Source organism: Columba livia, chromosome 1 (genome assembly GCF_036013475.1).
Source record: "Columba livia isolate bColLiv1 breed racing homer chromosome 1, bColLiv1.pat.W.v2, whole genome shotgun sequence".
NCBI classification, from domain to species: Eukaryota; Metazoa; Chordata; class Aves; order Columbiformes; family Columbidae; genus Columba; species Columba livia.
In genome coordinates, this window is record NC_088602.1 from 211,186,597 (window position 1) to 211,200,772 (window position 14,176).

Here is a 14,176-nt window from a genome sequence, read left to right on the forward strand (position 1 = left end):
TGCACAGGGGGGTCCCGGAGCACACGGAGCTTTGGGGGGGTCCAGGAGATGCGCGGGGGGGCGGTCTTGGGGATGCACCGAGAAGGGGTTTCCCGGGGACACGGAGCGCAGGGGGTCCCGGGGATGCACCAAGCGGGGGGGTCTCAGGTACACGGAGCACGGGGGGTCCCGGGGATGCACAGGGGAGTCCCGGGGCACGCGGACACACGGGGTGGGGGGGGTCCCCGGGATGCACAGGGGGGTCCCGGAGCACACGGAGCTTGGGGGGGTCGAGGAGATGCACGGGGTGGGGCGGGCCCGGGGATGCACCGAGGGCAGTGGGTCCGGGGACTCGGATCAGGGGGCGAGTCCCGGTACACGGAGCACGGGGGGGTCCCTGGGCACGGAGGTTCCCCGGGTGGGCACAGCCCGGGGCTGGGACCAGAGAACCCGGGGCACCCACACAGCAACACCGCTACACAGAGACAGCCGGACCCACGGCCCCCCCACAGCCTGCCCCACGGCCTGACCCACAGCGGCCCCACAGCCGGCCCCACAGCCCGAGCCTGCCCCACAGTCAGCTCTACAGCCTGCCCCACAGCCACCCCACGGCCTGCCCCAGGGCCGGCCCCACAGCCGGACCTACAGGCGGCCCCACAGACACCCCACAGCCTGCCCCAGGGCCGGCCCCACATGCTGCCCCCAGCAGCCCCACGGCGCTCACGCTCCCTGCGCATACGTGCCCCGGGGAGCGCAGCCCGACGTGTGCGGGGGGGGCGCACACACAGCCCAGCGCCGTGCGCACCCGCACACGCACCCGCGGCCGGGGCTCCCCAGGGAGCGGGGGGGGGGGCCCTCCTCACTGCCCACCCCCCCGAACTGCCCCTTTTGTCACCCTGGCTGGGAGGCATTGATGGCGAGAGGGACCCCGCGACCTCCCCACCCCGTTTTGGGCCACCCAGACCCAGCACCCCATGGGCGTGCAGGGCTTTGTGGGTGCCCCCCCCCGCAGGGAGGGTGCGTGCAGTCCTGCACACACACACACACACTCACACAGACACGCGTGTCCTGCTCGAAGCGGGGGGCGCAACCCCCAACCCACGCAGGTACTTCTGGGTGTACCCCGGGGGGGGGCAGGACTGGGGGTTCCCACAACCGATGTCACCTGAGGTGTCACCGGCAGAGAGGGTACGGGGGGTGTCCCCCCGAGTGCATGGACCTGGGTGTGTGCACATCTGGATGTCAACACAACGGGGGCAAATACACATCTGGGGGCAAGCACATCTGTTTGAATGCACAGATATGTGCATATAAATCGGCATATGTGCACATCTGGGCAGGTTCGGATACACTCGTCCATGGGAGAAGCACATCTGGGCACAAGAACATCTGAGATTGGAAACATTGGGTTACATGGGCACTCATAGATCAGTCCCTATGCACACCTGGACACACGAACATCTGGGGGGAGGCACACATGGGCACATGTAGAGCCGGACGAGGGCACATCTGGGCAGAGTAACACACAAACGTCTGGACATTGGCACACCTGGAAACACACGTAACTGAGCCAATGCACAACAGCGTACTCACATCTGGGCAGAGACTCATACAGGGACTGTGACATCTGGGCACACGTGGCTCTAGCTCTGTGCACACTCATGCATGTCTGGGCAAGTGCACATCTGGATATATTCACACCTGGACACACATCTTTAGGCATTGACACACCTGGGTATATGCACATATGGGAACATGTAGCTCTGCCCCAGGCACACTCACCCGCACATCTGTGTCATGAACATCTGGATGAACATCAGAGCGCAGACCTGCCTGGCACACTCTCTGTCTCTGCAGTGCACATCTGTCGTCCAGACGTGCTCACATGCACGCCCGGGTGCAGACACACCTGATCACACTCACATCTGGCTGTGGACACACCTTGGGACATCCTCATATCCACATGCACATCTGGATGCGGGCACAGGCACATCTGGGCGCACACGTACTCCCGCACGCGGAGGGGACAAGGAGTGGGTGGAGCGGGGATGGGGATGAAGGGACATGGACGGGGACAAGTCCCCGCTGTCGCCAAGAGCCGGCGGTGACTCTGCGGGGACACAAAGTGCGGTGCCGGGAGTCCGGTGACCCCCGGAGCCTGGTGTCCCCGTGAGACTGTTGTCCCCGGTGTTCCCCTGAGTCCGGTGTCCCCGTGAGCCTGTTGTCCCCGGTGTCCCCCGAGTCCGGTGTCCCCCGGAGCCCGGTGACCGCCGGGATGCCCGGTGTCCCCACGACCCTGGTGTCCTCGGTGTTCCCCGAGAGCCCGTTGTCCCGCGGACCCCGATGTCCCCCCGATCCCGATGACCCCCGGGGACCATGATGATCCCCGGAGTCCGATGTCCCCCAGGGACCCCGTGGTCCCCCCAATCCTGATGTCCCCCGGGGAGCTCGATGTCCCCTGAAGCCCAGAGTCACACAGAGTTCCCCCTCCCCAGAACCTGGTGTCCCCAATGTCCCCTGGAGCCCCGTGTTGCCCGGGAAGCCCGGTGTCCCCCGGATCCCGATGTCCCCCGGGGAGCCCGATGCCCCCCGGCCCCCGATGTCCCCGGGGAACTCGATGTCCCCCGGAGCCCAGAGTCCCCCAGAGATCCCCCCCCGGAACCTGGTGTCCCCAGTGTCCCCTGGAGCCCTGTGTCGCCAGGGGATCCCGGTGCCCCCCGGACCCCGATGTCCCCGGGGAGCTTGATGTCCCCCGGAGCCCAGAGTCCCTCAGAGATCCGCCCCCGGAGCCTGGTGTCCCCGATGTCCCCTGAAGCCCGATGTCCCCAGCGACCCCCCGCGCCGGCCCGGATTAGCACCCACATTCCTGTGGTCGTGTCACCCCGCCTGACACCGGCCCCACCGCGGGGGCTACAGGGGGACAGCGCGGCGTCCCCTAGTGCCAAGCCCGGGATGGTGACAAGGGACAGAGCCCACCTCGGGGGGGACTTCAAACCCACGCCAAGGGGGTGGCGGCCGGTGTCCCCAGGTGTCCCCAGTGCCCCCAGGGATGCTGGAGCCCCCAGTCTGCACACGGGGTGAGGTGGGGACACAGCCGGGGTGGCACGGGGGAGCGGGGACAACCCCAAACCGAGAGTGTGGCCCCGTGGGTGACCCCAACCCCCGGGGAGCAGTCAGGGTGTCCCGGAGTGTCCCCAGGCTGCGGTCCCCGCGGTGGGGTGACACCGGGAAGGTGGCGGTGGCCACACTCTGCAAACAGTGACGTGGCCCTGCCAGGAACGGGCAGCGGCGTCACCGGCTGCCGGGCAGCGGCTGGCAGGGTCCCCAGAGCCACCGCGGGGACACCACGGGAACAGCGCTGCCCAATGGGGTCCCCAGAGCCACCGTGGGGACACCGCGGGGACAGGGCTGCCCAGTGGGGTCCCCAGAGCCACCGCGGGGACACCGCGGGGACAGGGCTGCCCAGTGGGGTCCCCAGAGCCACCGCGGGGACACCGCGGGGACGGCGCTGCCAGGAGGGGTCCCCAGAGCCACCGCGGGGACACCGCGGGGACGGCGCTGCCCAGTGGGGTCCCCAGAGCCACCGCGGGGACCCCACGGGGACAGCGCTGCCCAATGGGGTCCCCAGAGCCACCGCGGGGACACCGCGGGGACAGCGCTGCCCAATGGGGTCCCCAGAGCCACCACGGGGACACCACGGGGACAGCGCTGCCCAGTGGGGTCCCCAGAGCCACCGCGGGGACACCGCGGGGACAGCACTGCCCAATGGGGTCCCCAGAGCCACCACGGGGACAGCGCTGCCCAATGGGGTCCCTAGAGTCACCGCGGTGACACCGCGGGGACAGCTCTGCCAGGAGGGGTCCCCAGAGCCACCACGGGGACAGCGCTGCCCAGTGGGGTCCCCAGAGCCACTGAGGGACATGATGCCCCCAGTCCTTGTCCCCTCACAGCCAGCATTGTTCATGTCCCCAAGCCCCGTCCCCAGCCCCTGTGCCCCTGCAGCCACCATCACTCATGTCCCCAATCCTTGTCCCTTCACAGCCAGCATTGCTCATGTCCCCAAGCCCTGTGTCCCCCCAGCCAGCATCATCTCTCTGATGTCCCCAGTCCTTGTCCTCTCACAGACAGTATCGCTTGCATCCCCAGTCCCTGACCCAAGCCCCGTCCCCCTGCAGCCACCATCACTTGTGTCCCCAAGCCCTGTCGTTGTCCCCCCACAGCCAGCACCACTCATGTCCCCAAGCCTTGTCCCCCACTGTCATCACTGCTCATGTCCCCAGACCCCATCCCCTCCCAGCCAGCATCACCCACGTCCCAAAGCCCTGTCCCCAAACACTGTCCCCAAGCCCTGTCCCCCTGCAGTCATGAACACTTGGGTCCTCAAGCCCTGTCCCCTCACAGCCACTGTCACTAGTGTCCCCAAGCCAGCACCACTCCCACCCTTGTCCCGGATCCCCATCATGTCACCCCCCCCAGCCATTGGGTGTCACAGCGGGGGGACAGGGCCACAGGGAGGGGGTGCAATGTCCTCAGCCCCCCTTCCCTGGGTTCCCAGCCCCAGAGCTGCCCTTTGCTGTGGGGACTTGTCCCCTGTGCCACCCTCTGTCACCAGACCCGCTCAGCATGGCACAAATGCCATGTGGAACCCAAAGGGGCCCATGTGGGTCCCTGGGGCTGCGATGGGCACCCAAACTGGGAGCACTGGGGACCTGCTGTGACCCCCGAGGTGCCCACTGGTCCCGGGACACCAACATTGCAACGAGGGTGTCACTGGGGCAAGTCCTGTCCCCAGGCAGGGGACAGGGCCATCGATCCCAGTGACATCGCCGCATTAACCGCGAATTAACGATCTCTGTGCAGAGCCTCCATCCCATAATTAGGTAATTAAGGCATCATTAGGCGGGCAGCGGGGCCTGAAGGTCACAGCGGGTGCCACTGTGGGGTGGGACAGTCCAGCTCTGCTTGGGGACGTGATGGGGACAGCAGGACGGACAAGGGGACAAGGCGGCTCCCCAGGGTGCAGTGGGGGGTGCACCCACGTGTGCCGGGGGGTCGTGCACAACTGGGTGCGTGCAGGGGGCTGTGGGTGTCCCTGTGCACACTGGGGTTGTGCATCCATGTGCATGCAATGACATTGTGCACACTCTGGGCTTGCACGTCCCTTTGTGCACACTCCGGGTTGCACACCCATGTGTACACTCTGGGGTTGCACACCCACGTGCACACTCTGGATTGCACACCCATGTGTACACTCTGGGGTTGTGCACCCGTGTGTACACTCTGGGGTTGCACACCCATGTGTACACTCTGGGGTTGCACATCCCTTTGTGCACACTCTGCGTTGCACATCCCTGTGCACACTCTGGGCTTGCACACCCATGTGTACACTCTGGGGTTGCACACCCATGTGCACACTCTGGGGTTGCACACCCATTTGTACACTCTGGATTGCACACCCATTTGTACACTCTGGGGTTGCACACCCACGTGTACACTCTGGGGTTGCACAACCCTTTGTGCACACTCTGCGTTGCACAACCATGTGCACACTCTGGGCTTGCACATCCCTGTGCACACTCTGGGGTTGCACACCCATGTGTACACTCTGGGGTTGCACACCCATGTGCACACTCTGGGGTTGCACATCCCTTTTTGCGCACTGTGGGTTGCACACCCATGTGCACACTCTGGGGTTGCACAACCCTTTGTGCACACTCTGGGTTGCACACCCATGTGCACACTCTGGGGTTGCACATCCCTGTACACACTCCGAGGTTGCACACCCATGTGCACACTCTGGGGTTGCACATCCCTGTACACACTCTGAGGTTGCACACCCATGTGCACACTCTGGGGTTGCACATCCCTGTGCACACTCTGGGGTTGCACACCCAGAGTGTGCACACAGTGGGATTGTGCACCAGTGTGCACACTCTGGCGTTGTGCACCCTTGTGTGCACACACTGGGGTTGTGCATCTGTGTGCACACACTGGGCTTGCACATCCCCTTGTGCACACTCTGAGGCTGAGCATCCCTGTGCACATGGTGACATCGTGCAATCGTGTGCACACTCTGGAGTTGTGCATCCATGTGCACACAGTGGGATTGTGCACCTACGTGCACGCTCTGGGCCTGTGCACTTGCACAAGCACACTGTGGGGCCGTGCATCCCTGTGCACGCAGCGGAGTTGTGCACTCGGGTGTGCACACAGCGAGGTTGCACGTTGCTGTGTGCACAATCTGGGGTTGTGCACCCCCGTGTGCACAGAGCGGGGTTGTGCATCCTTGCCTGTGTGCAAGGGGCTTGTGCACCCCCATGTGCACACAGTGCAACCCTCTGCACGCGGTGGGGCTGTTCACACTTGGGGGTTGTGCAGCCCTGTGCACACTTGGCTTGTACATCCTTGTGCACGCAGTGGGATTGTGCACACTCGGGTTGTGCCTCCTTGCACATGCAGTGGGGTTGTGCCCCCTTGTGCACACTCAGGGGTTGTGCACATTGTGGGGTTGTGCACACTTGAGGGTTGTGCACGTCCATGCACACCTGAGGCTTGTGCATCCTTGTGCACACTCAGGGGTTGTGCACGTTGTGGGGTTGTGCATACTCGGGTTGTGCACACTTGAGGGTTGTGCACCCCCATGCACACCTGAGGCTTGTGCATCCTTGTGTGCACTCAGGAGTTGTGCACCCCTGTGCATGCAGTGGGATTGTGCACACTCAGATTGTGCCCACCTGAGGCTTGTGCATCTGTGCACACACAGTGGGATTGTGCATCCTTGTGCCCCTTTGTGCACACTCAGGAGTTGCGCAGCCCTGTGCACATTGTGGGGTTGTGCACACTCGGGTTGTGCACACCTGAGGCTTGTGCATCCTTGCACACACAGTGGGATTGTGCATCCTTGTGCCCCCCTGTGCACACTCGGGAGTCATGCACCCTGTGCATGTTGTGGGGTTGTGCACACTCGGGTTGTGCACACCTGAGGCTTGTGCATCCTTGCACATGCAGTGGGGTTGTGCATCCTTGTGCACACTTGGGAATCGTGCACCCTGTGCATGTTGTGTGGTTGTGCACACTCAGATTGCACACCCTTGTGCGCACCTGAGGCTTGTGCATCCTTGCACACGCAGTGGGGTTGTGCATCCTTGTGCACACTCGGGAGTCATGCATCCTTGTGCATGTTGTGGGATTGTGCACACTCAGATTGTGCACACCTGCGGCTTGTGCATCCTTGCACACGCAGTGGGGTGGTACATCCCTGTACACACTTGGGAATCATTCACCCCTGTGCATGTTGTGTGGTTGTGCACACTCAGATTGCGCACCCCCGTGCACACCTGAGGCTTGTGCATCCTTGCACACGCAGTGGGGTTGTGCATCCTTGTGCATGTTGTGGGATTGTGCACACTCAGATTGTGCACGCTCATATTGTGCACACCTGAGGCTTGTGCATCCTTGCACACGCAGTGGGGTTATGTATCCTTGTGCCCCCCATGCACACTTGGGAGTGCGCAGCCCTGTGCACAGTTTGGAGTTGTGCACACTCAGGTTGTGCACCCCTGTGGCTTGTGCATCCTTGCACACGCAGTGGGCTTGTGCATCCTTGTGCACACTTGGGAGTCGTGCACCCTGTGCATGTTGTGGGGTTGTGCACACTCAGGTTGTACACCCCCGTGCACATCTGAGGCTTGTGCATCCTTGCACACGCAGTGGGGTTGTGCATCCGTGTGCACACTCGGGCATCATGCACCCTGTGCATGTTGTGGGGTTGTGCACACTCGGGTTGTGCACACCTGAGGCTTGTGCATCCTTGCACACACAGTGGAGTTGTGCATCCTTGTGCACACTCGGGAGTCACACACCCTTGTGCATGTTGTGGGGCTGTGCACACTTTGGTTGTGCACGCCTGAGGCTTGTGCATCCTTGCACACGCAGTGGAGTTGTGCATCCTTGTGCACACTCAGGAGTCGTGCACCCTGTGCATGTGTGGGGGTGTGCACGCGTGAGGTGTGTGCATCCTCGTGCCCCCCGTGCACACCCGGGCTGTGCACACTTGTGCAGGGAGCCCCCAAGGCCGAAGTCCCTGCAGAGGTGGCCGTGCCCGATCTGTCCCTCCCCGGTGGCAGCGAGTCCCCGTGGGTGCCAGGTCCTGTCCCACAGGTCCCTGACCATGGTGCACACCCCCCACCCATGGGTGCTGGGGTCCCTTCTGAAGAGGGGGCAGGAGGAAGGGCCCCCCTGGTTGTCCCCGTCCAGACAAGAGCTGTCACCCCACGGTGACATTCAGCCACTGCGCCAGAGCAAGGGGGTGTCACAAGGGTGCTGAGACCCTGCCATGTCCCCCCCACCAGGGTCACCCCAGGACCCCCTTCCCCACCCAAGTCCCCAGCCTGGGGGGCAAACGGGCACTGGCTCGATGTCCCCCCCCCGGTGCCACCACCCCCCTGACAATGACCCTGTGTGGGTGGCTTTGTGCACCCCCCCTGTCCCCAGGCTGTCTCCAAGGCTGAGAGGGGGTTGTCAGGGTCCCCACAGCGTCCCCCACTTACCTGGGCTGTGTCCCCCCCGCCGACGTGACCCCCCGCAGATACTTTTTGGGGTAAGGGCTTCCTGAGTGCTGCGGGAGGAACAGCAAGCCCAGACCGCAAAAAGACCCGAGAGGGACAGGGACAGGCGCGGTGGCACCCGCGATGGCAGCAGGTGACGAGCAGGGGGACAGGGACACATCCCCCCAGCTGGGGGTGCAGATGTTGCGCAGAGCCCCCCATAGGGGGTCCTGCAGTGGGACACGGTCCCTGCGCCCCGAGGTCACCGTCAGCTGCGGGTTGTCGCCTGCACGGGGGGTGACGGTGGCCGGTGTCACCTGTGTGGGTCCCCACAGCACCCTGCCCAGACTGGGGGTCCCAGTGATCCCCGTACCTTGGGGACCCTGATGCTGGGAGCTGGGACACTTGGGTCCGCGGGTGACATTGTTACTACAGGAGCTGCTCAGACCAAGGGGATGTGTGGCACAGAGGGATGGGGACAGACTGAGGGGACACGGCTCAGACCAAGGGGACGTGTGGCACAGAGGGATGGGGACATGGCACAGACTGATAATGACAGGGAACAGAATGAGGGAGACATGGCACAGGCTGATGGGGACACGGCACAGACTGCGAGGAACATGTCACAGGGTGGTGGGGACAGGCCACAGAGTGATGGGGACATGGCGTGGAGCGATAGGGACAGGCCACAGAGGGACAGGGAGGTGACACAGAGGGATGGGGACATGGCATGGAGCGATAGGGACAGGCCACATAGGTACAGGGAGGTGACACAGAGGGATGGGGACATGGCATGGAGCGATGGGGACAGGCCACATAGGTACAGGGAGGTGGCACAGAGGGATGGGGACACAGCGCCGACCAATGGGGACAAGGCATAAGCTGATGGGGACACAGCACAGACTGACAGGGACATTGGCACAGACTGTGGGGGGACATTGGCACAGACTGTGGGGGGACATTGGGGACACAGCAGAGAGAGGTGGGGACATGGCACAGAGCGATGGGGACATGGCACAGAGCGATGGGGACACAACCCAGCCCCGTGTGGCAGTGGCATGGACGGGAGGTGACAGCCCGGCAGCCTGCGGTGTCCCTGCCTGTGCGGGCAGGGCCACGTCTCGGACATAGATCTTCCGCTGGACATGTGGTGACCTGCGGTGACAGCCAGCAGGGGGGTCCCCAAATCCCCACTGTCACCCCATGAGCCACACCGGGTGTCACCGATGTCACCACCAAACCTCCGCTCCTCTTCCTTGGCTGCTGCAAAATCCCCCGGCAGGAGCAGCCGGCGCCCGGTGTCACCGTGGCTGCCGGGTGTCCCCATCCTCCGGTTCCAGACGGACGGTGACACTGAGCTGTCCCCTCCTCGGTGGCAGGGCGAGGGGTCCAAGCCGTGTCCCTGGGGCGGTGGCGGGATGTGGCGGTGGCTCCGTGGTGGTGGCTGTGGCTCTGTGGTGGTGGCAGTGGCTCCGTGGGGGTGACAGTCCCTCTGGGCGCAGCTCTTGGGGGGACATCAGAGGTTTTCAGGGTACCGGTGGCACAGGTGTCCCCAAGGTTCTGCCGCCTCGGGACACCCATGCCACCAGCTGCCGTCCGCTGTCACCCGCAGCTGCTGCAGAGGTGCAGACCTTGGGGACAGCTGGGACATGATACTGGAACCACGGCAAAGCAGCAGACTCGTCACTGGGTGTCATGCTAAGATGTCACCAGCCCCTGCCAGCAGCACAAGTGTCCCTTCTCCATCCCACAGTCACTTCCATCCTGTGTCCCCATGTCCATGCCCTGTTCCCGGCTCCATCCCGTGTCCCCATCTCCTCCCCATGTCCCCATCTCCATGCCCTGTCTGCAGCTCCATCCCGTGTCCCCATCTCCATCTCCTGTCTCCATCTCCTCCCCATGTCGCCATCTCCATTCCATGTCCCCGTCTCCATCCCCAGTTGCCATCTCCTCTCCATGTCCCCATCCTGTGTCCCCATCTCAATCCCGCAGCTCTGACAAGCAGGGTGACAGGGGAGGTGACAGTTTTCAGGAAAGGTGACACGGTGCAGCCTGCCTGTCTCTATCCCATGTCCCCACCTCCATCCTGTGTCCCTGTCTCCGTCCTGTGTCCCTGTCTCCGTCCTGCAGCTCTCACAAGCAGGGTGACAGGAAAGGTGACACTGTGCAGGCTACCTGTTTCTATCCTGTGTCCCCATCTCCTTCCCCTGTCCCCATCTCCTTCCCCTGTCCCCATCTCCATCCTACAGCCCCAACCCGCAGCCCCGACACGCAGGGTGACAGGAGAAGTGGCAGTTTGCAGGGAAGGTGACACTGCGCAGGCTGCAGTGTCCTGTCCCCATGTCCCCCAGGCGACGGGTGACACTCCGGTGTGGAGCTGCGTCACAGCATCGCCCCATCTGGGGGCCACTTTGCCATCCAGGGGACACTGCAGGGGGGACACTGCCGGGGTGGAGAAGCCACCGCTCCCTGGTCACCCCCCATTCCTGGGGGGACAGAGGGGATGTCACTGTGTGGCGGTGGGACAAGGCGGTGGCCTGTCCTCACCTGCATCTGTGGGCGCCCCAGGGCTCGGGGGGGACACAGGGGTGTCACACCGAGCACCCCAGGCCCCTCTCATGGACGCAGGGGCCTGATCCTGCCCTACTGCAGCCCAGCAGCTGCTGGGGTCACCCAGGTGTCCCCCCCCTCCCCACCGCACCCCCAGAGCCGGTGACCCCCCCCATGGGAGCGTGGGGACACGTGCCACCCGCCGTGCCGGTGCCCGCGCCCGCGGCGTACGCGGCACAGAACTTTCCAGATCGCCGCGAGGCGCCGAGGCCGGTTTTGGGGACGTCACCAGCATGGGGAGGGGGCTGTCACCCCCCCGTGCACCCCCCCTCCCTGATGGCTGCATGGTGCTGGGGACCCCCCCGGGACAGGGGGGACCTGGGTGGGGACACTGCGGGCAGGGGTTGTGGGGACATGGGGATGGGGTGTGGGGCAGGGAGGGGCACCCTGGGGACATTGTAAGGGGGGGACACGGGCAGGGAGGGGGGGGACACACGTGTGGCCGTGCTGGGGGTGCGCAGGGATGCGGGCTGCTGCGGGGGGTGCACAGGAGGGCCCCGTGCATGGGGGGCCATGGGGGGTGACACTGGGGGGCACGGTGGGAAGGGGACACAGGTGGCCATGGTGGGGGGTCCCGGGGTGCAGGGGGTGCAGTTCAGGGGTCCCAGGGAGCTGGGGGGGGGCGCTGGTGGTACCGGGTGCTGCACAGGGGGTGTCCAGGGGCCTTGGGGTCCCAGGGTGCTGCAGGGGGGGGGGCCCACGGTCCCGGGGTGCTGAATGGGATGCGAGTGGGGGGGGTCCCAGGGTGCTGCAGGGGGGGTGCCAAGGAGTCCCATGGTGCTGCAGAGGGGGGCCCGGGGGTTCCAGGGTGCCGGGGGGGGCGGTTCCCAGGGGCGTGGGGGTCCCGGGGTGCTGCAAAGGGGGAGGGGCCCTGGGCGCTTGGGGGGGTGCGTGGGGTCTCGGGGCTCTGCGGGGGGGCGGTTGTCCGGCCCCCCCCCTCACCCCCATGTGCGGTGCATGGGGCCCATGGGGCGGAGGGGTTCCGGGAGGGTTCCGGGGGGGTTCCCGGGGGGTTCCGGGGCCGGGCGGGGTGCGATGCTCCCGGGGGGGGGCGGGCATCCCCGGGCACTGCGGGGGGGCGGGGGGAGCCCCTGGGTGGGAGCGGGGGGGTGCGGGGCAGGGGGATCCCGGTGCCCCCCGCGGTCCTACCTGCCGCTGCCCATCGCGCTGCGCCGCTGGGGGGGCGGGGAGGGGGGGGCGGGGCGGGGGGGCCCCGGCGCACGGCGGCGCGAGCCCTGGCGACGGCGCTTGACCCGCATTGACGTCACTGCGTCATCAGGGTTCCCCTGGAAACACGCGAGGGCTAAAAATAGCCACGGGTGGGGGGGGGAAGGGGGAGGGAGGGGGGAGGGACGTGATGGGGGAGCGGCCCCCCCTCCCCCGCCGTCTGCCGCTATTCTGGGGACAAAGGGATAAATATAGAGACGGGGGACACCGGCACGGGGACACCCCCGCGGGTGACCGCCACCCCCGCGGGGACACGGCCACACCGCCCCGGCCAGGCACGGCTTGTCACGCGTGTCCCCCCGAGCGGAGCGACATCGGCCCTGCGGGGTGGATCGGGGGATGAGCTGAGGACAGAGGGACATGGGGACACCAGGACAGCGGGACAAGGGGACATAGGGGCACGGACACCGGGACATCGATACATGGGGACATCGGGGAGTTGAGACATGGGGACATCGGGACACCGGGGATACGCAGACAGTGGGACATGGGGACGACACAGGGAGAGCGGAGATAAGGGGACAGCGGGATGTGGGGACACCGGGGACACCGGGACATAGAGACATGGGGACAGCGGGATGTGGGGACACCGGGGACACCAGGACATAGAGACATGGGGACACCGGGACACCGGGGGCACAGGGACAGCGGGGATAAAGGGACAGCGGGATATGAGGACACCGGGACATCGAGACATCGGGACACCAGGGATACGGGGACAGCGGGACATGGGGACATCAGGACAGCGAAGACACCGGGACAGGGGGCCACGGGGTTACGGTGACAGGGGGACTTCGGGACATGAGGACACAGGGGACACCGGGGCGGGGGCTGGCCCTGTACTGGCCCCGCCCCCTCCGGGATGCTCGAGCGGGAGATCGGGGACAAGGAGAGGGGACAGGGGACAGGGAGAGCAGAGGCACGGAGGGGCGGGGCGGTCACACACGGGGACACAGGGACACGGACACGGCGGGACCGGGGGGTGGGCTCGGTGGGTGTCCCCAGGACCACCTGCCCCCGCCTGTCCCCAGGGCCGTGTCGCAGCTGCAGTGTCCCTCCGTGCCACCCACCCGATGTCTTGTCCCCCGGGTCTCTCCCCGTCCCTTGTCGCCCCTGCCACCTCCCATTGTGCCCCCGGTGCTGCCACACAGCGCTGTCCCCAAGGCGGCGGGACCCCGCTGTCACACCCGCCATGTAGCAGCGCAACCGCGTGATGTAATTAACCACTTTGCCGTTTCCAATTAACGCTGACAGCTAATTACTGAGCTCCAATGAGCCCAGTGCCGAGCGCCCCCGGAACCCCCCGGGTTTGGGGACAGCTGGGGGGACAGTGACCACCCGGCTTCACCAGGGCCATCGTGCCACCAGCACCCTCCTGTCACCCGAGTGGGGACCCCCTGGGCCAGGACCGCCCCCCCCCCCCCTCCCTGGGGTGCGGGGGGACACTGAGGTGACACAAAACATGAGGGTGGCTGCACCCCAAGCAGGACTGGGGGCCGCGGGGACCCAGGTTGGGGACAGGGACGGGTGGCAGCAGGGGTGTCATGTCGGGGAGGGGAAAGGGTGTGAGATGAACGCCCTGCTGGGTATAAACAGCTTAAACTCGGCCTAATTAAGCTGGGAACTAAATGCCACAGCCACCAGGTACCACCTGCTGCAGGGGGACACGGTGACATCCCAGGATGAGGGGACACACGGTGACATCCCAGCACGGTGGGGTCCAGGGTCTCCCAGGCCATGGCGGGTGCTCTGAGTGTGTTCCCCTGTGTCCCCAAACCTCGCCAGAGGGACAGGCAGGTGGCCGTAAATGAGGG